At 47.8% G+C, this 24,429-nt stretch overlaps 1 pseudogene; it reads left to right on the top strand.

Annotated features, from left to right (window-relative positions):
• Positions 1-787: 787 nt before the first annotated feature.
• The window catches only part of LOC135536749 (E3 ubiquitin-protein ligase SMURF1-like), a 35,498-nt pseudogene continuing 11,856 nt past the window's right edge, over positions 788-24,429 (top strand).

Raw genomic sequence — 24,429 nt, forward strand, 5'->3', positions numbered from 1 at the left:
CTTAGGTTAGCTGGTCTTTGCTGCTACAGGTTAGCTGGTCTTGGCTGCTTACAGGTTAGCTGGTCTTGGCTGCTGGTCTTGGCTGTTTGGTCTTGGCTGCTGCTGGTTAGCTGGTCTTGGCTGTTTACAGGTTAGCCGGTCTTGGCTGTTTACAGGTTAGCCGGTCTTGGCTGTTTACAGGTTAGCCGGTCTTGGCTGTTTACAGGTTAGCTGGTCTTGGCTGCCACAGGTTAGCTGGTCTTGGCTGTTTACTGGTTAGCTGGTCTTGGCTGCTGCTGGTTAGCTGGTCTTGGCTGGTGCAGGTTAGCTGGTCTTGGCCGTTTACAGGTTAGCTGGGTCTTGGATGCTACAGTTAGCTGGTCTTGGCTCTGCAAGTTGGCTAGTCTTGGCTGCTGCAGGTTAGCTGGTCTTAACCTTTCACGGGTTAGCTGGTCTTGGCCGTTTACAGGTTAGCTGGTCTTGGCTGTTTACAGGTTAGCTGGTCTTGGCTGCTGCAGGTTAGCTGGTCTTGGCTGCTACGGGTTAGCTGGTCTTGGCCGTTTATAGGTTAGCTGGTCTTGGCCGTTTACAGGTTAGCTGGTCTTGGCCGTTTACAGGTTAGCTGGTCTTGGATGCTACAGGTTAGCTGGTCTTGGCTGCTGCAGGTTAGCTGGTCTTGGCTGCTACGGGTTAGCTGGTCTTGGCCGTTTACAGGTTAGCTGGTCTTGGCTGTTTACAGGTTAGCTGGTCTTGGCTGATACAGGTTAGCTGGTCTTGGCCGTTTACAGGTTAGCTGTTTTTGGCTGCTATGGGTTAGCTGGTCTTGGCCGTTTACAGGTTAGCTGGTCTTGGCCGTTTACAGGTTAGCTGGTCTTGGCTGTTTACAGGTTAGCTGGTCTTGGCTGTTTACAGGTTAGCTGGTCTTGGCCGTTTGCAGGTTAGCTGGTCTTGGCCGTTTACAGGTTAGCTGGTCTTGGCCGTTTACAGGTTAGCTGGTCTTGGCCGTTTACAGGTTAGCTGGTCTTGGCCGTTTACAGGTTAGCTGGTCTTGGCCGTTTACAGGTTAGCTGGTCTTGGCCGTTTACAGGTTAGCTGGTCTTGGCCGTTTACAGGTTAGCTGGTCTTGGCCGTTTACAGGTTAGCTGGTCTTGGCCGTTTACAGGTTAGCTGGTCTTGGCCGTTTACAGGTTAGCTGGTCTTGGCCGTTTACAGGTTAGCTGGTCTTGGCCGTTTACAGGTTAGCTGGTCTTGGCTGTTTACAGGTTAGCTGGTCTTGGCTGTTTACAGGTTAGCTGGTCTTGGCTGTTTACAGGTTAGCTGGTCTTGGCTGCTACGGGTTAGCTGGTCTTGGCTGTAGCTGAGTTGACGTATCGCTGTCGCTCTGCTCCCACCTCAACAGCTGCAGTAGAGACTCTCTCTCACGCAGCACTTCTCATGTTAAAAACCACGTGTTCCGGATACTATTATCCCTAGTGTGTGTTTGTGTCCAACGTGTGTGTGACCTTTCTGTATGATGTGTGTGTGTTACAGAGCAGCGCACCACGGTGCAGGGACAGGTGTATTTTCTTCACACACAGACGGGAGTCAGCACCTGGCATGACCCACGCATACCCAGGTAATACACGCCAGCCGTCTACCTTCTACCCTCACTATCCTACCCTCTACCCTCACTATCCTACCCTCTACCCTCACTATCCTTCCCTCTACCCTCACTATCATGACCCACGCATACCCAGGTAATCCACGCCCACCATACAGCCAGCCGTCTACCTCCTACCCTCTACCCTCACTATCCTACCCTCTACCCTCACTATCATGACCCACGCATACCCAGGTAATACACGCCCACCATACTATCCTACCCTCTACCCTCACTATCATGACCCACGCATACCCAGGTAATACACGCCCACCATACAGCCGTCTACCTCCTACCCTCTATCCTACCCTCTACCCTTACTATACTACCCTCTGTCCTTCCTTCTACCCTCACTATACTTCCCTCTGTCCTTCCCTCTACCCTCACTATACTACCCTCTACCCTCACTATTCTACCCTCACTATCCTACCCTCTACCCTCACTATCCTACCCTCTACCCTCACTATCCTACCCTCTACCCCTTACTATCCTACCCTCTACCCTCACTATCCTACCCTCTACCCTTACTATCCTACCCTCTACCCTTACTATCCTACCCCTCTACCCTCACTATCCTACCCTCTACCCTTACTACCACCCTCTACCCTTACTATACAAATCTCTACCCTCACTATCCTACCCTTACTATCTACCCTCTACCCTCACTATCCTACCCTCTACCCTCACTATCCTACCCTCTACCCTCACTATCCTACCCTCTACCCTCACTATCCTACCCTCTACCCTTACTATACTACCCTCTACACCACCCTCTACCCTACCCTCTACCCTCACTATCCTACCCTCACTATCCTACCCTCTACCCTCACTATCCTACCCTCTACCCTCACTATCCTACCCTATACCCTTACTATACTACCCTCTACACTATCCTCTACCACCACTCTACCCTCACTATCCTACCCTCACTATCCTACCTACCCTCACTATCCTACCCTCTACCCTCCTATCCTACCCTCTACCCTCACTATACTACCCTCTACCCTACCCTCTATGCCTATCCTACCCTCTACCCTTACTATACTACCCTCTACACTATCCTCTGCCCTACCCTCTACCCTCACTATCCTACCCTCACTATCCTACCCTCTACCCTCACTATCCTACCCTCTACCCTTACTATACTACCCTCTACCCTCACTATCCTACCCTCTACCCTTACTATCCTACCCTCTACCCCTCACTAACCTACCCTCTATCCTACCCTCTACCCTTACTATACTACCCTATAGCCTCACTATCCTACCCTCACTATCCTACCCTCTACCCATACTATACAAATCTCTACCCTCACTATCCTACCCTCTACCCTTACTACCTACCCTCTGCCTTACTATACAAATCTCTACCCTCACTATCCTACCCTTACCATCCTACCCTCTACCTTTACTATCCTACCCTCTACCCTCACTATCCTACCCTCTACCCTTACTACCTACCCTCTACCCTTACTATACAAATCTCTACCCTCACTATCCTACCCTTACCATCCTACCCTCTACCCTTACTATCCTACCCTCTACCCTTACTATCCTACCCTCTACCCTTACTATCCTACCCTCTACCCTTGCTATACTACCCTCTACCCTTACTATCCTTCCCTCTACCCTCACTATCCTACCCTCTACCCTCACTATCCTACCCTCTACCCTTACTATCCTTCCCTCTACCCTCACTATCCTACCCTCTACCCTTACTATCCTACCCTCTACCCTTACTATCCTACCCTCTACCCTCACTATCCTACCCTCTACCCTCACTATCCTACCCTCTACCTCACTATATCACCCTCTACCCTTACTATCCTGCCCTCTACCCTCACTATCCTACCCTCTACCCTCACTATCCCTGCCCTCTGCCCTCACTATCCTACCCTCTACCCTTACTATCCTACCCTCTACCCTTACTATCCTACCCTCTACCCCTCACTATCCTACCCTCTCTACCCTTACTATTCTACCCTCTACCCTCACTATCCTGCCCTCTACCCTCACCCTCTACCCTTACTATACGAATATCTACCCTCACTATCCTACCCTTACTATCCTACCCTCACTATCCTACCCTCTACCCTTACTACCTACCCTCTACCCTTACTATACAAATCTCTACCCTCACTATCCTACCCTTACTATCCTACCCTCTACCCTCACTATCCTACCCTCTACCCTCACTATCCTACCCTCTACCCTCACTATCCTACCCTCTACCCTCACTATCCTACCCTCTACCCTCACTATCCTACCCTCTACCCTTACTATCCCTACCCTCTACACTACCCTCTACCTACCCTCTACCCTCACTATCCTACCCTCACTATCCTACCCTCTACCCTCACTATCCTACCCTCTACCCTCACTATCCTACCTATACCCTTACTATACTACCCTCTACTATCCTCTACCCTACCCTCTACCCTCACTATCCTACCCTCACTATCCTACCCTCTGCCCTCACCCTCTACCCTCTACCCTCACTACCCCTCTACCCTCACTATACTACCCTCTACCCTACCCTCTACCCTCACTATCCTACCCTCTACCCTCACTCTATCCTACCCTCTACCCTCACTATCCTACCCTCTACCCTCACTATCCTACCCTCTACCCTCACTATCTACCCTCTACCCTTACTATCCCTCTACCCTCACTATCCTACCCTCTACCCTCACTATCCTACCCTCTACCCTCACTATCCTACCCTCTACCCTTACTATCCTACCCTCTACCCTTACTATCCTACCCTCTACCCTCACTATCCTACCCTCTACCCTTACCCCACTACCCTCTACCCTCACTATCCTACCCTCTACCCTTCTACCTACCCTCTACCCTTACTACTCTACCCTACCCTTACTATCCTACCCTCTCACCCTCACTATCCTACCCTCTACCCTCACTATCCTACCCTCTACCCTCACTATCTACCCTTACTATCCTACCCTCTACCCTCACTACCTCCTCTCACACTACCCCTCTACCCTACCCTCTACCCTCACTATCCTACCCTCACTATCCTACCCTCTGCCCCTCTACCCTCACTATACCCTACCCTCTACCCTCACTATCCTACCCTATACCCTTACTATATCCTACCCTCTACACCCTCTACCCTACCCTCTACCCTCACTATCCTACCCTCACTATCCTACCCTCTACCCTCACTATCCTACCCTCTACCCTCACTATCCTACCCTCTACCCTCACTATACTACCCTCTACCCTACCCTCTACCCTCACTATCCTACCCTCTACCCTTACTATACTACCCTCTACACTATCCTCTACCCTACCCTCTACCCTCACTATCCTACCCTCACTATCCTACCCTCTACCCTCACTATCCTACCCTCTACCCTTACTATACTACCCTCTACCCTCACTATCCTACCCTCTACCCTTACTATCCTACCCTCTACCCTCACTAACCTACCCTCTATCCTACCCTCTACCCTTACTATACTACCCTATAGCCTCACTATCCTACCCTCACTATCCTACCCTCTACCCTTACTATACAAATCTCTACCCTCACTATCCTACCCTCTACCCTTACTACCTACCCTCTACCCTTACTATACAAATCTCTACCCTCACTATCCTACCCTTACCATCCTACCCTCTACCTTTACTATCCTACCCTCTACCCTCACTATCCTACCCTCTACCCTTACTACCTACCCTCTACCCTTACTATACAAATCTCTACCCTCACTATCCTACCCTTACCATCCTACCCTCTACCCTTACTATCCTACCCTCTACCCTTACTATCCTACCCTCTACCCTTACTATCCTACCCTCTACCCTTGCTATACTACCCTCTACCCTTACTATCCTTCCTCTACCCTCACTATCCTACCCTCTACCCTCACTATCACCCTCTACCCTCACTATCCTTCCCTCTACCCTCACTATCCTACCCTCTACCCTTACTATCCTACCCTCTATCCTTACTATCCTACCCTCTACCCTCACTATCCTACCCTCTACCCTCACTATCCTTCCCTCTACCCTTACTATCCTTCCCTCTACCCTCACTATCCTTCCTACCCTCACTATCCTACCCTCTACCCTCACTATCCTACCCTCTACCCTTACTATCCTACCCTCTACCCTTACTATCCTTCCCTCTACCCTCACTATCCTACCCTCTACCCTCACTATCCTACCCTCTCTACCCTTACTATCCTACCCTCTACCCTCACTATCCTACCCTCTACCCTCACTATCCTACCCTCTACCCTCACTATCCTACCCTCTACCCTCACTATCCTACCCTCTACCCTTACTATCCTACCCTCTATTCTAACCCCCCCTACCTCTCCATCTATCCTACCTCCCCCACTACCTCATCCCGTACCACCTTACCTGAATTGGAGCGCATCCAGTTGGAAGGCTTAGAGCTCAGTAAGGTGTGTTGTGATTGGTGTAGAGCCCAGTAAGGTGGGTTGTGATTGGTGTAGAGCTCAGTAAGGTGTGTTGTGATTGGTGTAGAGCTCAGTAAGGTGTGTTGTGATTGGTCCAGGGACCTGGCCAGTGTGAGCTGTGAGGAGTTGGGTCCGCTGCCGGCCGGCTGGGAGGTGAGGAGCACGGTGTCGGGACGGATCTACTTTGTGGATCACAACAACCGAACAACGCAGTTCACTGACCCCCGGCTACACACCATCATCAGGTACACTTATACACACACACACACACACACACACACACACACACACACACACACACACACACAGTTATTTAATTTATTTAATAAACATGGTTATGTAACACCCAATGCCCCTATGTGAAAAGTTATCGCCCCCTTACACTCAATAACTGGTTGTGCCACCTTAAGCTGCAACGACTCCAACCAAACACTTCCTGTAGTTGTTGATCAGTCCACCTTTAGCTGCAACAACTCCAACCAAACACTTCCTGTAGTTGTTGATCAGTCCACCTTTAGCTGCAATGACTCCAACCAACCACTTCCTGTAGTTGTTGATCAGTCCACCTTTAGCTGCAACAACTCCAACCAACCACTTCCTGTAGTTGTTGATCAGTCCACCTTTAGCTGCAACGACTCCAACCAAACACTTCCTGTAGTTGATCAGTCCACCTTTAGCTGCAACAACTCCAACCAAACACTTCCTGTAGTTGATCAGTCCACCTTTAGCCAACTCCAACCAAACACTTCCTGTAGTTGTTGATCAGTCCACCTTTAGCTGCAATGACTCCAACCAACCACTTCCTGTAGTTGTTGATCAGTCCACCTTTAGCTGCAATGACTCCAACCAACCACTTCCTGTAGTTGATCAGTCCCCCTTTAGCTGCCATGACTCCAACCAACCACTTCCTGTAGTTGATCAGTCCACCTTTAGCTGCAATGACTCCAACCAAACACTTCCTGTAGTTGTTGATCAGTCCACCTTTAGCTGCAACAACTCCAACCAACCACTTCCAAACACTTCCTGACTCCAACCAACCACTTCCTGTTGTTGATCAGTCCCCCTTTAGCTGCCATGACTCCAACCAACCACTTCCTGTAGTTGATCAGTCCACCTTTAGCTGCAATGACTCCAAACAAACACTTCCTGTTGTTGATCAGTCCACCTTTAGCTGCAATGACTCCAACCAAACACTTCCTGTAGTTGATCAGTCCACCTTTAGCTGCAATGACTCCAACCAAACACTTCCTGTAGTTGTTGATCAGTCACCTTTAGCTGCAATGACTCCAACCAAACACTTCCTGTAGTTGATCAGTCCCCCTTTGCTGCCATGACTCCAACCAACCACTTCCTGTAGTTGATCAGTCCACCTTTAGCTGCAATGACTCCAACCAACATTCCTGTAGTTGTTGATCAGTCCACCTTTAGCTGCCATGACTCCAACATCTCCACTTCCTGTAGTTGATCAGTCCACCATTGGCAATGACTAGGCCATTCCAACACTTCCTGTAGTTGGGATTAGTCCCCCTTTAGCTGCCATGACTCCAACCAACCACTTCCTGTAGTTGATCAGTCCACCTTTAGCTGCAATGACTCCAACCAACACTTCCTGTAGTTGTTGATCAGTCCACCTTTAGCTGCAATGACTCCAACCAAACACTTCCTGTAGTTGTTGATCAGTTTCCACCTTTAGCTGCAATGACTCCAACCAACACTTCCTGTAGTTGTTGATCAGTCCACTTTAGCTGCCACTCCAACCAACACTTCCTGTAGTTGTTGATCAGTCCCCCTTTAGCTGCCATGACTCCAACCAAACACTTCCATTAGATTGTTGATCAGTCCACCATTAGCTGCAATGACTCCAACCAACCACTTCTGTAGTTGTTGATCAGTCCACCTTTAGCTGCAACAATTCCAACATCCCCATTGGGATTAGGTGGACCTTTGACTAGGCCATTCCAACATCTCACTTTGGGATTAGGTTTGGACTTTGACTAGGCCATTCCAACATCCTCAGTTGGGATTAGGTTTAGCTGCAATGACTCCATTCAAACATCCCCATTGGGATTAGGTTTGGACTTTGACTGCCATTCCAACACTTCTCAGTTGTCTTAGGTTTGGAATTTGACTAGGCCATCCCAACATCTCAGTTGGGATTAGATTTGGACTTTGACTAGGCCATTCCAACATCTCAGTTGGGATTAGGTTTGGACTTTGACTAGGCCATTCCAACATCTCCAGTTAGGATTAGGTTTGAACTTTGACTAGGCCATTCCAACATCTCAGTTGGGATTAGGTTTGGACTTTGACTAGGCCATTCCAACATCTCAGTTGGGATTAGGTTTGGACTTTGACTAGGCCATTCCAACATTTCCTTTGGGATTAGGTTTGGACTTTGACTAGGCCATTCCAACATTTCCTTTGGGATTAGGTTTGGACTTTGACTAGGCCATTCCAACATCTCAGTTGGGATTAGGTTTGGACTTTGACTAGGCCATTCCAACATCTCATTGGGATTAGGTTTGGATTTTGACTAGGCCATTCCAACATCCCCATTGGGATTAGGTTTGGACTTTGACTAGGCCATTCCAACATCTCAGTTGGGATTAGGTTTGGACTTTGACTAGGCCATTCCAACATCTCCATTGGGATTAGGTTTGGACTTTGACTAGGCCATTCCAACATCTCAGTTGGGATTAGGTTTGGACTTTGACTAGGCCATTCCAACATCCCATTGGGATTAGGTTTGGACTTTGACTAGGCCATTCCAACATCTCAGTTGGGATTAGGTTTGGACTTTGACTAGGCCATTCCAACATCTCAGTTGGGATTAGGTTTGGACTTTGACTAGGCCATTCCAACATCTCAGTTGGGATTAGGTTTGGACTTTGACTAGGCCATTCCAACATCTCAGTTGGGATTAGGTTTGGACTTTGACTAGGCCATTCCAACATCTCAGTTGGGATTAGGTTTGGACTTTGACTAGGCCATTCCAACATCTCATTGGGATTAGGTTTGGATTTTGACTAGGCCATTCCAACATCTCCATTAGGATTAGGTTTGGACTTTGACTAGGCCATTCCAACATCTCAGTTGGGATTAGGTTTGGACTTTGACTAGGCCATTCCAACATCTCAGTTGGGATTAGGTTTGGACTTTGACTAGGCCATTCCAACATCTCAGTTGGGATTAGGTTTGGACTTTGACTAGGCCATTCCAACATCTCAGTTGGGATTAGGTTTGGACTTTGACTAGGCCATTCCAACATCTCAGTTGGGATTAGGTTTGGACTTTGACTAGGCCATTCCAACATCTCCTTTGGGATTAGGTTTGGACTTTGACTAGGCCATTCCAACATCTCAGTTGGGATTAGGTTTGGACTTTGACTAGGCCATTCCAACATCCCCATTGGGATTAGGTTTGGACTTTGACTAGGCCATTCCAACATCTCCATTAGGATTAGGTTTGGACTTTGACTAGGCCATTCCAACATCTCCATTGGGATTAGGTTTGGATTTTGACTAGGCCATTCCAACATCCCCATTGGGATTAGGTTTGGACTTTGACTAGGCCATTCCAACATCTCAGTTGGGATTAGGTTTGGACTTTGACTAGGCCATTCCAACATCTCAGTTGGGATTAGGTTTGGACTTTGACTAGGCCATTCCAACATCTCAGTTGGGATTAGGTTTGGACTTTGACTAGGCCATTCCAACATCTCAGTTGGGATTAGGTTTGACTTTGACTAGCCATTCCAACATCTCAGTTGGGATTAGGTTTGGACTTTGACTAGGCCATTCCAACATCTCAGTTGGGATTAGGTTTGGACTTTGACTAGGCCATTCCAACATCTCAGTTGGGATTAGGTTTGGACTTTGACTAGGCCATTCCAACATCTCAGTTCCAACATCTCAACATTATTTTAGCTCATCTGTCTATAGAACATTATTTTAACTCATCTGTCTATAGAACATTCTTTTAACTCGTCCGTCTATAGAACATTCTTTTAACTCGTCCGTCTATAGAACATTATTTTAACTTGTTTGTCTATAGAACATTATTTTAACTCGTCCAGTTATTGAGTGTAGGGGGCAACACTTTTTTGAAACAGGAATTTGGTGTTACATAACTTGGTTAATTAAATAAATAAATACATGTTTTTGTTATTTGTAAACTCAGGTTCCCTTCATCTAATATTAGGTTTTGGTTGAATATCTGATAACATTCAGTATCTAAGATATGTAAAAATCAGAAAGGGGACAAATCCACTGTGTTTCTCCAGCCAACACTCCCAGGTGAAGGATTCGTCGCAGCCGTTGGGTGGGGGAGGCGGGAGAGAGATGGAGGTGGGGGGGGAGGAGGGAGGAGAAGGGGAGGTGACACTGCGTTATGAGAGAGACCTGGTCCACAAACTGAAGCTGCTCCGACACGAGCTGTCACTACAGCAACCACAGGCCGGACACTGTCGCATAGAGGTCTCACGAGACGAGATCTTTGAGGTATGTACATCTGTATATACATATATATACACACACACACAGAGACTCACACACACACACACACACACACACACACAAACACACACAGAGAGACTCACGCACACACACTCACACAGAGACTCACGCACACACCTTTACTTTATAGGCATGCCTACACAATACAAGATGGATTTTTCTTCAGGTTATATTTTCTTTAATTGTGTGTGTGTGTGTGTGTGTGTAGGAGTCTTATCGTCAGATCATGAAGATGAGACCCAAGGATCTGAAGAAACGACTGATGGTGAAGTTTAGAGGAGAGGAAGGACTGGACTACGGAGGAGTGGCAAGGTCTGTTGTAGTAACGTTGGATTGTGGTTACGTTGTGATGACGTTGTGATGACGTTGTGGTTATGTTGTGATGGCGTTGTGGTTACGTTGTGGTTACATTGTGGTTACATTGTGATGATGTTGTGGTTGCGTTGTGATGACGTGGTTACGTTGTGATGATGTTGTGGTTGCGTTGTGATGACGTTGTGGTTACGTTTGTGATTATGTTGTGATGACGTTCTGATGACGTTGTGGTTACGTTGTGATGATGTTGTGGTTACGTTGTGATGACGTTGTGGTTACGTTATGATGACGTTGTTTTCTGGTCGTGGCGGGTGGCCATACCTGCTGTGTGCAGGGTGGGAAATTAACACCACCACCCAGAAGGCCTTGGTGGGTGAGATGTCTATTTTACCACGTTGGCATTTGGGAAAATTTTCTATCATTTTGATCCAAAGCCACATGTTTCCCTAAAGAATATAAAAGGTGAATCAGTGATTTGTATTTCCTGCAACTTTCTGAAGAAGTCACGGCATGGTAATCCCTGTCTACCACGTTGTTTAGCTGGTCATGGAATCCCTGTCTACCACGTTGTTTAGCCAGTTAGCTGGGCATGGGGATCCCTGTCTACCACGTTGTTTAGCCAGTTAGCTGGGCATGGGAATCCCTGTCTACCACGTTGTTTAGCTGGGCATGGGAATCCCTGTCTACCACGTTGTTTAGCCAGTTAGCTGGGCATGGGGATCCCTGTCTACCACGTTGTTTAGCAAGTTAGCTGGGCATGGGAATCCCTGTCTACCACGTTGTTTAGCTGGGCATGGGAATCCCTGTCTACCACGTTGTTTAGCTGGTCATGGGAATCCCTGTCTACCACGTTGTTTAGCCAGTTAGCTGGGCATGGGAATCCCTGTCTACCACGTTGTTTAGCTGTGCATGGGAATCCCTGTCTACCACGTTGTTTAGCTGGGCATGGGGATCCCTGTCTACCACGTTGTTTAGCCAGTTAGCTGGGCATGGGAATCCCTTTCTACCACGTTGTTTAGCTGGGCATGGGACCCCTGTCTACCACGTTGTTTAGCCAGTTAGCTGGGCATGGGAATACCTGTCTACCACGTTGTTTAGCCAGTTAGCTGGGCATGGGAATCCCTGTCTACCAAGTTGTTTAGCTGGGCATGGAATCCCTGTCTACCACGTCGTTTAGCTGGGCATGGAATCCCTGTCTACCACGTTGTTTAGCTGGGCATGGGAATCCCTGTCTACCACGTTGTTTAGCCAGTTAGCTGGGCATGGGAATACCTGTCTACCACGTTGTTTAGCTGGGCATGGGAATCCCTGTCTACCACGTTGTTTAGCTGATCATGGGAATCCCTGTCTACCACGTTGTTTAGCCAGTTAGCTGGGCATGGGATCCCTGTCTACCACGTTGTTTAGCCAGTTAGCTGGGCATGGGAATCCCTGTCTACCACGTTGTTTAGCTGTGCATGGGAATCCCTGTCTACCACGTTGTTTAGCTGGGCATGGGGATCCCTGTCTACCACGTTGTTTAGCCAGTTAGCTGGGCATGGGAATCCCTTTCTACCACGTTGTTTAGCTGGTCATGGGAATCCCTGTCTACCACGTTGTTTAGCCAGTTAGCTGGGCATGGGAATCCCTGTCTACCACGTTGTTTAGCTGTGCATGGGAATCCCTGTCTACCACGTTGTTTAGCTGGGCATGGGAATCCCTGTCTACCACGTTGCCAGTTAGCTGGGCATGGGGATCCCTGTCTACCACGTTGTTTTTAGCTGGGCATGGGACCCCTTTCTACCACGTTGTTTAGCTGGGCATGGGACCCCTGTCTACCACGTTGTTTAGCCAGTTAGCTGGGCATGGGAATACCTGTCTACCACGTTGTTTAGCCAGTTAGCTGGGCATGGGAATCCCTGTCTACCAAGTTGTTTAGCTGGGCATGGGAATCCCTGTCTACCACGTTGTTTAGCTGGGCATGGAATCCCTGTCTACCACGTTGTTTAGCCAGTTAGCTGGGCATGGGAATACCTGTCTACCACGTTGTTTAGCTGGGCATGGGAATCCCTGTCTACCACGTTGTTTAGCTGGTCATGGGAATCCCTGTCTACCACGTTGTTTAGCCAGTTAGCTGGGCATGGGGATCCCTGTCTACCACGTTGTTTAGCCAGTTAGCTGGGCATGGGAATCCCTGTCTACCACGTTGTTTAGCTGTGCATGGGAATCCCTGTCTACCACGTTGTTTAGCTGGGCATGGGAATCCCAGTCTACCACGTTGTTTAGCCAGTTAGCTGGGCATGGGAATCCCTTTCTACCACGTTGTTTAGCTGGTCATGGGAATCCCTGTCTACCACGTTGTTTAGCCAGTTAGCTGGGCATGGGAATCCCTGTCTACCACGTTGTTTAGCTGTGCATGGGAATCCCTGTCTACCACGTTGTTTAGCTGTGCATGGGAATCCCTGTCTACCACGTTGTTTAGCTGGGCATGGGGATCCCTGTCTACCACGTTGTTTAGCCAGTTAGCTGGGCATGGGAATCCCTTTCTACCACGTTGTTTAGCTGGGCATGGGACCCCTGTCTACCACGTTGTTTAGCCAGTTAGCTGGGCATGGGAATACCTGTCTACCACGTTGTTTAGCCAGTTAGCTGGGCATGGGAATCCCTGTCTACCAAGTTGTTTAGCTGGGCATGGGAATCCCTGTCTACCACGTCGTTTAGCTGGGCATGGAATCCCTGTCTACCACGTTGTTTAGCTGGGCATGGGAATCCCTGTCTACCACGTTGTTTAGCCAGTTAGCTGGGCATGGGAATACCTGTCTACCACGTTGTTTAGCCAGTTAGCTGGGCATGGGAATCCCTGTCTACCACGTTGTTTAGCTGGGCATGGGACCCCTGTCTACCACGTTGTTTAGCCAGTTAGCTGGGCATGGGAATACCTGTCTACCACGTTGTTTAGCCAGTTAGCTGGGCATGGGAACCCTGTCTACCAAGTTGTTTAGCTGTGCATGGGAATCCCTGTCTACCACGTTGTTTAGCTGGGCATGGGAATCCCTGTCTACCAAGTTGTTTAGCTGGGCATGGGAATCCCTGTCTACCACGTTGTTTAGCTGGGCATGGGAATCCCTGTCTACCACATTGTTTAGCTGGGCATGGGAATCCCTGTCTACCACATTGTTTAGCTGGGCATGGGAATCCCTGTCAACCACGTTGTTTAGCTGGGCATGGGAATCACTGTCTACCACGTTGTTTAGCTGGGCATGGGAAATCCCTGTCTACCACGTTGTTTAGCTGGGCATGGGAATCCCTGTCTACCACGTTGTTTAGCTGGGCATGGGAAATCCCTGTCTACCACGTTGTTTAGCTGGGCATGGGAATCCCTGTCTACCACGTTGTTTAGCTGGGCATGGGAATCCCTGTCTACCACGTTGTTTAGCTGGGCATGGGAATACCCGTTGTCAGTTAGCCACGTTGTTTAGCCACGTTGTTTAGCTGGGTGGCTTACCACGTTGGCCAGTTAGCTGGGCATGGGAATCCCTGTCTACCACGTTGTTTAGCTGGGCATGGGAATCCCTGTCTACCACGTTGTTTAGCTGGTCATGGGAATCCCTGTCTACCACGTTGTTTAACCAGTTAGCTGGGCATGGGAGGTGGTATAGTTTAAAGTGGCTTGTGTTTAGCCAGTTAGCTGGACATGGGAATCCCTGTCTACCACGTTGTTTAGCCAGTTAGCTGGGCATGGGAATCCCTGTCTACCACGTTGTTTAGCCATTTAGCTGGGCATGGGAATCCCTGTCTACCACGTTGTTTAGCCAGTTAGCTGGGCATGGAATCCCTGTCTACCACATTGTTTAGCTGGGCATGGGAATCCCTGTCTACCACGTTGTTTAGCCAGTTAGCTGGGCATGGGTATCCCTGTCTACCACGTTGTTTAGCCAGTTAGCTGGGCAAGGGAATCACTGTCTACCACGTTGTTTAGCTGGGCATGGAATCCCTGTCTACCACGTTGTTTAGCTGGGCATGGAATTCCTGTCTACCACATTGTTTAGCTGGGCATGGGGATCCCTGTCTACCACGTTGTTTAGCTGGGCATGGATATCCCTGTCTACCACGTTGTTTAGCTGGGCATGGGAATCCCTGTCTACCACGTCGTTTAGCCAGTTAGCTGGGCATGGATTCCCTGTCTACCACATTGTTTAGCTGGGCATGGGTATTCCTGTCTACCACGTTGTTTAGCTGGGCATGGAATCCCTGTCTACCACGTTGTTTAGCCAGTTAGCTGGTCATGGGAGGTGGTATAGTTTAAAGTGGCTTGTGTTTAGCCAGTTAGCTATTCCAGAACAACTCTTTCTAAAGGCTTTTCCATTAAACCTTCCCAATTAAATGTTAACGGCAATGTAGTCTGACCCGTAGTCTGACCCGTAGTCTGACCTGTCGTCTGACCTGTAGTCTGACCTGTCGTCTGACCTGTAGTCTGACCTGTAGTCTGACCTGTAGTCTGACCTGTAGTCTGACCCGTAGTCTGACCCGTAGTCTGACCCGTAGTCTGACCCGTAGTCTGACCCGTATTCTGACCTGTAGTCTGACCCGTAGTCTGACCCGTAGTCTGACCCGTAGTCTGACCCGTAGTCTGACCCGTAGTCTGACCTGTAGTCTGACATGTCGTCTGACCTGTCGTCTGACCTGTAGTCTGACCTGTAGTCTGACCTGTCGTCTGACCTGTCGTCTGACCTGTATTCTGACCTGTCGTCTGACCTGTAGTCTGACCTGTATTCTGACCTGTATTCTGACCTGTATTCTGACCTGTCGTCTGACCTGTCGTCTGACCTGTAGTCTGACCTGTATTCTGACCCGTCGTCTGACCCGTAGTCTGACCCGTCGTCTGACCCGTCGTCTGACCCGTCGTCTGACCCGTCGTCTGACCCGTCGTCTGACCCGTAGTCTGACCCGTAGTCTGACCCGTAGTCTGACCCGTAGTCTGACCCGTAGTCTGACCCGTAGTCTGACATGTAGTCTGACCCGTAGTCTGACCCGTAGTCTGACCCGTAGTCTGACCTGTAGTCTGACATGTATTCTGACCTGTCGTCTGACCTGTCGTCTGACCTGTCGTCTGACCCGTAGTCTGACCTGTATTCTGACCTGTAGTCTGACCTGTCGTCTGACCCGTAGTCTGACCTGTATTCTGACCTGTAGTCTGACCTGTCGTCTGACCCGTAGTCTGACCCGTAGTCTGACCCGTATTCTGACCTGTAGTCTGACCTGTAGTCTGACCCGTAGTCTGACCTGTAGTCTGACATGTAGTCTGACCCGTAGTCTGACCTGTAGTCTGACCCGTAGTCTGACCTGTAGTCTGACCTGTAGTCTGACCTGTATTCTGACCTGTATTCTGACCTGACCTGACCTGTCGTCTGACCTGTAGTCTGACCTGTATTCTGACCTGTAGTCTGACCTGTAGTCTGACCTGTCGTCTGACCTGTATTCTGACCCGTAGTCTGACCCGTAGTCTGACCTGTAGTCTGACATGTAGTCTGACCCGTAGTCTGACCCGTAGTCTGACCCGTAGTCTGACCTGTAGTCTGACCTGTAGTCTGACCTGTAGTCTGACCTGTAGTCTGACCTGTAGTCTGACCTGTCGTCTGACCTGTAGTCTGACCTGTATTCTGACCTGTAGTCTGACCTGTAGTCTGACCTGTCGTCTGACCTGTAGTCTGACCTGTCGTCTGACCTGTAGTCTGACCCGTAGTCTGACCCGTAGTCTGACCTGTATTCTGACCTGTAGTCTGACCCGTAGTCTGACCTGTAGTCTGACCTGTCGTCTGACCTGTAGTCTGACCTGTAGTCTGACCTGTATTCTGACCTGTATTCTGAGCTGTCGTCTGACCTGTCGTCTGACCTGTAGTCTGACCTGTCGTCTGACCCGTAGTCTGACCCGTAGTCTGACCCGTAGTCTGACCCGTAGTCTGACCCGTCGTCTGACCCGTAGTCTGACCCGTAGTCTGACCCGTAGTCTGACCCGTAGTCTGACCCGTAGTCTGACCCGTATTCTGACCCGTAGTCTGACCCGTAGTCTGACCCGTAGTCTGACCCGTCGTCTGACCCGTCGTCTGACCCGTAGTCTGACCTGTAGTCTGACCTGTCGTCTGACCTGTAGTCTGACCTGTAGTCTGACCTGTCGTCTGACCTGTAGTCTGACCTGTCGTCTGACCTGTAGTCTGACCTGTAGTCTGACCTGTAGTCTGACCTGTCGTCTGACCTGTAGTCTGACCTGTAGTCTGACCTGTAGTCTGACCTGTCGTCTGACCTGTAGTCTGACCTGTATTCTGACCTGTAGTCTGACCTGTATTCTGACCTGTAGTCTGACCTGTCGTCTGACCTGTCGTCTGACCTGTAGTCTGACCTGTCGTCTGACCTGTAGTCTGACCTGTAGTCTGACCTGTAGTCTGACCTGTTGTCTGACCTGTTGTCTGACCTGGAAGAACCATTGGATTATTTGTATGAATCACATGGGCATTTGTTGTTGTTGTGCAAACTCTGCCATCACATGCGGTACAGAAACACCACTCGTCAAACACCAGTCTCTTGATTGGTGCAGAAACACAGCTAGTCAAACACCAGTCTCTTGATTGGTGCAGAAACACAGCAAGTCAAACACCAGTCTCTTGATTGGTGCAGAAACACCACTCGTCAAACACCAGTCTCTTGATTGGTGCAGAAACACAGCTAGTCAAACACCAGTCTCTTGATTGGTGCAGAAACACCGCTAGTCAAACACCAGTCTCTTGATTGGTGCAGAAACACAGCTAGTCAAACACCAGTCTCTTGATTGGTGCAGAAACACAGCTAGTCAAACACCAGTCTCTTGATTGGTGCAGAAACACCACTAGTCAAACACCAGTCTCTTGATTGGTGCAGAAACACCACTAGTCAAACACCAGTCTCTTGATTGGTGCAGAAACACCACTAGTCAAACACCAGTCTCTTGATTGGTGCAGAAACACAGCTAGTCAAACACCAGTCTCTTGATTGGTGCAGAAACACCGCTAGTCAAACACCAGTCTCTTGATTGGTGCAGAAACACAGCTAGTCAAACACCAGTCTCTTGATTGGTGCAGAAACACAGCTAGTCAAACACCAGTCTCTTGATTGGTGCAGAAACACCACTAGTCAAACACCAGTCTCTTGATTGGTGCAGAAACACAGCTCGTCAAACACCAGTCTCTTGATTGGTGCAGAAACACCACTAGTCAAACACCAGTCTCTTGATTGGTGCAGAAACACAGCTAGTCAAACACCAGTCTCTTGATTGGTGCAGAAACACCACTAGTCAAACACCAGTCTCTTGATTGGTGCAGAAACACAGCTCGTCAAACACCAGTCTCTTGATTGGTGCAGAAACACAGCTAGTCAAACACCAGTCTCTTGATTGGTGCAGAAACACAGCTAGTCAAACACCAGTCTCTTGATTGGTGCAGAAACACCATTCGTCAAACACCAGTCTCTTGATTGGTGCAGAAACACCATTCGTCAAACACCAGTCTCTTGATTGGTGCAGAAACACCATTAGTCAAACACCAGTCTCTTGATTGGTGCAGAAACACAGCAAGTCAAACACCAGTCTCTTGATTGGTGCAGAAACACAGCAAGTCAAACACCAGTCTCTTGATTGGTGCAGAAACACCACTAGTCAAACACCAGTCTCTTGATTGGTGCAGAAACACAGCTCGTCAAACACCAGTCTCTTGATTGGTGCAGAAACACCACTAGTCAAACACCAGTCTCTTGATTGGTGCAGAAACACCACTAGTCAAACACCAGTCTCTTGATTGGTGCAGAAACACAGCTAGTCAAACGTGTACCTGCTGAGATAACATTGTATTATGGTTATACAGGGAGTGGCTGTACCTGCTGTGGTAACGTTGTAATAACGTTGTATTATGGTTATACAGGGAGTGGCTGTACCTGCTGTGGTAACGTTGTATTATGGTTATACAGGAAGTGGCTGTACCTGTTGTGATAACGTTGTAATAACGTTGTATTGTGGTTATACAGGGAGTGGCTGTACCTGCTGTGGTAACATTGTAATAACGTTGTATTATGGTTATACAGGGAGTGGCTGTACCTGCTGTGGTAACATTGTATTGTGGTTATACAGGGAGTGGCTGTACCTGCTGTGATAACGTTGTATTATGGTTATACAGGGAGTGGCTGTACCTGCTGTGGTAACATTGTATTATGGTTATACAGGGAGTGGCTGTACCTGCTGTGGTAATGTTGTAATAACGTTGTATTGTGGTTATACAGGGAGAGGCTGTACCTGCTGTGGTAACGTTGTAATAACGTTGTATTGTGGTTATACAGGGAGAGGCTGTACCTGCTGTGGTAACGTTGTATTGTGGTTATACAGGAAGTGGCTGTACCTGCTGTGGTAACGTTGTAATAATGTTGTATTGTGGTTATACAGGAAGTGGCTGTACCTGCTGTGGTAACGTTGTAATAATGTTGTATTGTGGTTATACAGGGAGTGGCTGTACCTGCTGTGGTAACGTTGTAATAATGTTGTATTGTGGCTATACAGGGAGAGGCTGTACCTGCTGTGGTAACGTTGTAATAATGTTGTATTGTGGTTATACAGGAAGTGGCTGTACCCGCTGTGGTAACGTTGTAATAATGTTGTATTGTGGTTATACAGGGAGAGGCTGTACCTGCTGTGGTAACGTTGCATTATGGTTTTACAGGAAGTGGCTGTACCTGCTGTGGTAACGTTGTAATAACGTTGTATTGTGGTTATACAGGCAGTGGCTGTACCTGCTGTGGTAACGTTGTAATAACGTTGTATTGTGGTTATACAGGCAGTGGCTGTACCTGCTGTGGTAACGTTGTAATAACGTTGTATTGTGGTTATACAGGGAGTGGCTGTACCTGCTGTGGTAACGTTGTAATAATGTTGCATTATGGTTTTACAGGGAGTGGCTGTACCTGCTGTGGTAACGTTGTAATAACGTTGTATTATGGTTATACAGGGAGTGGCTGTACCTGCTGTGGTAACATTGTATTATGGTTATACAGGGAGTGGCTGTACCTGCTGTGGTAAGTGGCTGTTGTAATAACGTTGTATTGTGGTTATACAGGAGTGGCTGTACCTGCTGTGGTAACGTAATGTATTATGGTTATACAGGGAGTGGCTGTACCTGCTGTGATGTGTAATAACGTTGTATTGTGGTTATACAGGGAAGTGGCTGTACCTGCTGTGATAACGGTGTAATAACATTGTATTGTGGTTATACAGGAAGTGGCTGTACCTGCTGTGGTAACATTGTATTATGGTTATACAGGGAGTGGCTGTACCTGCTGTGGTAACGTTGTATTGTGGTTATACAGGGAGTGGCTGTACCTGCTGTGGTAACGTTGTAATAACGTTGTATTGTGGTTATACAGGGAGTGGCTGTACCTGCTGTGGTAACGTTGTAATAACGTTGTATTGTGGTTATACAGGAAGTGGCTGTACCTGCTGTGGTAACATTGTATTATGGTTATACAGGAAGTGGCTGTACCTGCTGTGGTAACAATGTTGTATTGTGGTCATACTGGAAGTGGCTGTACCTGCTGTGGTAACATTGTAATAACGTTGTATTGTGGTTATACAGGAAGTGGCTGTACCTGCTGTGGTAACATTGTATTATGGTTATACAGGAAGTGGCTGTACCTGCTGTGGTAACGTTGTAATAATGTTGTATTGTGGTTATACAGGAAGTGGCTGTACCTGCTGTGGTAACGTTGTAATAACGTTGTATTGTGGTTTTACAGGAAGTGGCTGTACCTGCTGTGGTAACGTTGTAATAATGTTGTATTGTGGTTATACAGGAAGTGGCTGTACCTGCTCTGGTAACATTGTAATAACGTTGTATTGTGGTTATACAGGTAGTGGCTGTACCTGCTGCTGTGGTAACGTTGTAATAATGTTGTATTGTGGTTATACAGGAAGTGGCTGTACCTGCTGTGGTAACATTGTAATAACGTTGTATTGTGGTTATACAGGGAGTGGCTGTACCTGCTGTGGTAACGTTGTAATAATGTTGTGTTATGGTTATACAGGGAGTGGCTGTACCTGCTGTGGTAACATTGTATTGTAGTTATACAGGGAGTGGCTGTACCTGCTGTGGTAACGTTGTAATAATGTTGTATTGTGGTTATACAGGGAGAGGCTGTACCTGCTGTGGTAACGTTGTAATAACGTTGTATTGTGGTTATACAGGGAGTGGCTGTACCTGCTGTGGTAACGTTGTAATAACGTTGTATTGTGGTTATACAGGGAGTGGCTGTACCTGCTGTGCCATGAGATGTTGAACAGGGAGTGGCTGTACCTGTTCCAGTACTCAACAGACAACATTTACACACTACAGATCTGTACCCCGTAACTCCTCTATAAACCCTGTGAGTACACACACTACAGATCAACCCTGTGAGTACACACACACTACAGATCAACCCTGTGAGTACACACACACTACAGATCAATTGTGAGTTATACACACACTACAGATCAACCCTGTGAGTACACACACACTACAGATCAACCCTGTGAGTACACACACTACAGATCAACCTGCTGTGAGTACACACACACTACAGATGTATTGTGAGTACACACACACTACAGATCAACCCTGTGAGTACACACACACTACAGATCAACCCTGTGAGTACACACACACTACAGATCAACCCTGTGAGTAACATTGTACATACAGATCAACCCTGTGAGTACACACACACTGCAGATCAACCCTGTGAGTACACACTACAGATCAACCCTGTGAGTACACACACACTACAGATCAACCCTGTGAGTACACACACTACAGATCAACCCTGTGAGTACACACACACTACAGATCAACCCTGTGAGTAACACACTACAGATCAGTGGCCCTGCTGAGTACTGATGATGTTGACGGTGTGTGTATAGGACCACCTGTCGTATTTCCACTTTGTGGGTCGTGTGATGGGCCTGGCAGTGTTCCATAGTCACTATATCAAGTTATACAGGCTGTACCTGGAGGTTGTATTGTGGTTATACACCCTGTACCCTTGGTACAAGCAGCTGCTGAGATGGAAACCTATTATGCTACAAGACCTGGAGACCACTGATCCTGAACTTCACAAGAGCCTGGTCTGGATACTGTGAGTACCACACACTAGGAATTACACTAGCTTTACTGACCCTGGACTAGACAAGCGTCTGGATACTGTGAGTAACACACACTAGGAATTACACTAGCTTTACTGATCCTGGACTAGACAAGAGTCTGGTCTGATACCTGTGAGTACACACACTAGGAATTACACTAGCTTTACTGATCCTGGACTAGACAAGAGTCTGGTCTGGATACCGTGAGTACCACACACTAGGAATTACACTAGCTTTACTGATCCTGGACTAGACAAGAGTCTGGTCTGGATACCGTGAGTACCACACACTAGGAATTACACTAGCTTTACTGATCCTGGACTAGACAAGAGTCTGGTCTGGATACCGTGAGTACCACACACTAGGAATTACACTAGCTTTACTGATCCTGGACTAGACAAGAGTCTGGTCTGGATACCGTGAGTACCACACACTAGGAATTACACTAGCTTTACTGATCCTGGACTAGACAAGAGTCTGGTCTGGATACCGTGAGTACCACACACTAGGAATTACACTAGCTTTACTGACCCTGGACTAGACAAGCGTCTGGATACTGTGAGTAACACACTAGTAATTACACTAGCTTTACTGATCCTGGACTAGACAAGCGTCTGGATACTGTGAGTACCAGACACTAGTAATTACACTAGCTTTACTGATCCTGGACTATACAAGCATCTTTATACTGTGAGTACCACACACTAGTAATTACACTAGCCTTACTGACCCTGGACTAGACACAAGTCTGGTCTGGATACTGTGAGTACCACACACACACACTAGTAATTACTCTAGCTTTACTGACCCTGGACTAGACACAAGTCTGGTCTGGATACCGTGAGTACCACACACTAGTAATTAGACTAGCTTTACTGATCCTGGACTATACAAGCATCTTTATACCGTGAGTACCACACACTAGTAATTACACTAGCTTTACTGACCCTGGACTAGACACAAGTCTGGTCTGGATACCGTGAGTACCACACACTAGTAATTAGACTAGCTTTACTGATCCTGGACTATACAAGCGTCTGGATACCGTGAGTACCACACACTAGTAATTACACTAGCCTTACTGAACCTGGACTACACAAGTCTGGATACTGTGAGTACCAGACACTAGTAATTACACTAGCTTTACTGACCCTGGACTAGACAAGAGTCTGGTCTGGATACTGTGAGTACCACACACTAGTAATTACACTAGCTTTACTGATCCTGGACTAGACAAGAGTCTGGTCTGGATACTGTGAGTACCACACACTAGTAATTACACTAGCTTTACTGACCCTGGACTAGACACGAGTCTGGTCTGGATACTGTGAGTACCAGACACTAGTAATTACACTAGCTTTACTGATCCTGGACTAGACACGAGTCTGGTCTGGATACTGTGAGTACCACACACTAGTAATTACACTAGCTTTACTGATCCTGGACTATACAAGCGTCTGGATACTGTGAGTACCACACACTAGTAATTAGACTAGCCTTACTGATCCTGGACTATACAAGCGTCTGGTTACTGTGAGTACCACACACTAGTAATTAGACTAGCCTTACTGATCCTGGACTAGACATGAGTACCACACACTAGGAATTATACTAGCTTTGTGCCAGCAGTGTCTCTCCATTTCTGGCTATTACAATGTTGTGTGTGTGTGTGTGTGTGTGTGCGTGTGTGTGTGTGCGTGTGTGTGTGTGTGTGTGTGTAGGGAGAATGACATCTCGTCGGTTCTAGATCATACGTTCTGCGTGGAACACAGTGCCTTCGGGAAGTTCCTTCAACATGAGCTGAAACCCAACGGTCAGAACCTCCCGGTAACCGAGGACAACAAGAAGGAGTACGTGAAGCTTTATGTCACCTGGAGGTTTATGAGGGGCATCGAGGCTCAGTTCTTAGCTCTGCAGAAAGGATTCAGCCAACTGATTCCTCAACACCTCCTCAAACCATTTGACCACAAGGAGCTGGAGGTACCTGTCTGTTGTACCTGTCTGTTGTACCTGTCTGTTGTACCTGTCTGTTGTACCTGTCTGTTATACCAGTCTGTCTGTTGTACCTGTCTGTTGTACCTGTCTGTTATACCTGTTTGTCTGTTATACCTGTCTGTCTGTTATACCTGTCTGTCTGTTATACCTGTCTGTTATACCTGTCTGTCTGTTGTACCTGTCTGTTGTACCTGTCTGTCTGTTGTACCTGTCTGTCTGTTGTACCTGTCTGTTGTACCTGTCTGTCTGTTGTACCTGTCTGTCTGTTGTACCTGTCTGTTATACCTGTCTGTCTGTTGTACCTGTCTGTTGTACCTGTCTGTTATACCTGTTTGTCTGTTATACCTGTCTGTCTGTTATACCTGTCTGT

Source organism: Oncorhynchus masou, unplaced genomic scaffold (genome assembly GCF_036934945.1).
Source record: "Oncorhynchus masou masou isolate Uvic2021 unplaced genomic scaffold, UVic_Omas_1.1 unplaced_scaffold_659, whole genome shotgun sequence".
In the NCBI taxonomy this organism is placed as follows: Eukaryota; Metazoa; Chordata; class Actinopteri; order Salmoniformes; family Salmonidae; genus Oncorhynchus; species Oncorhynchus masou.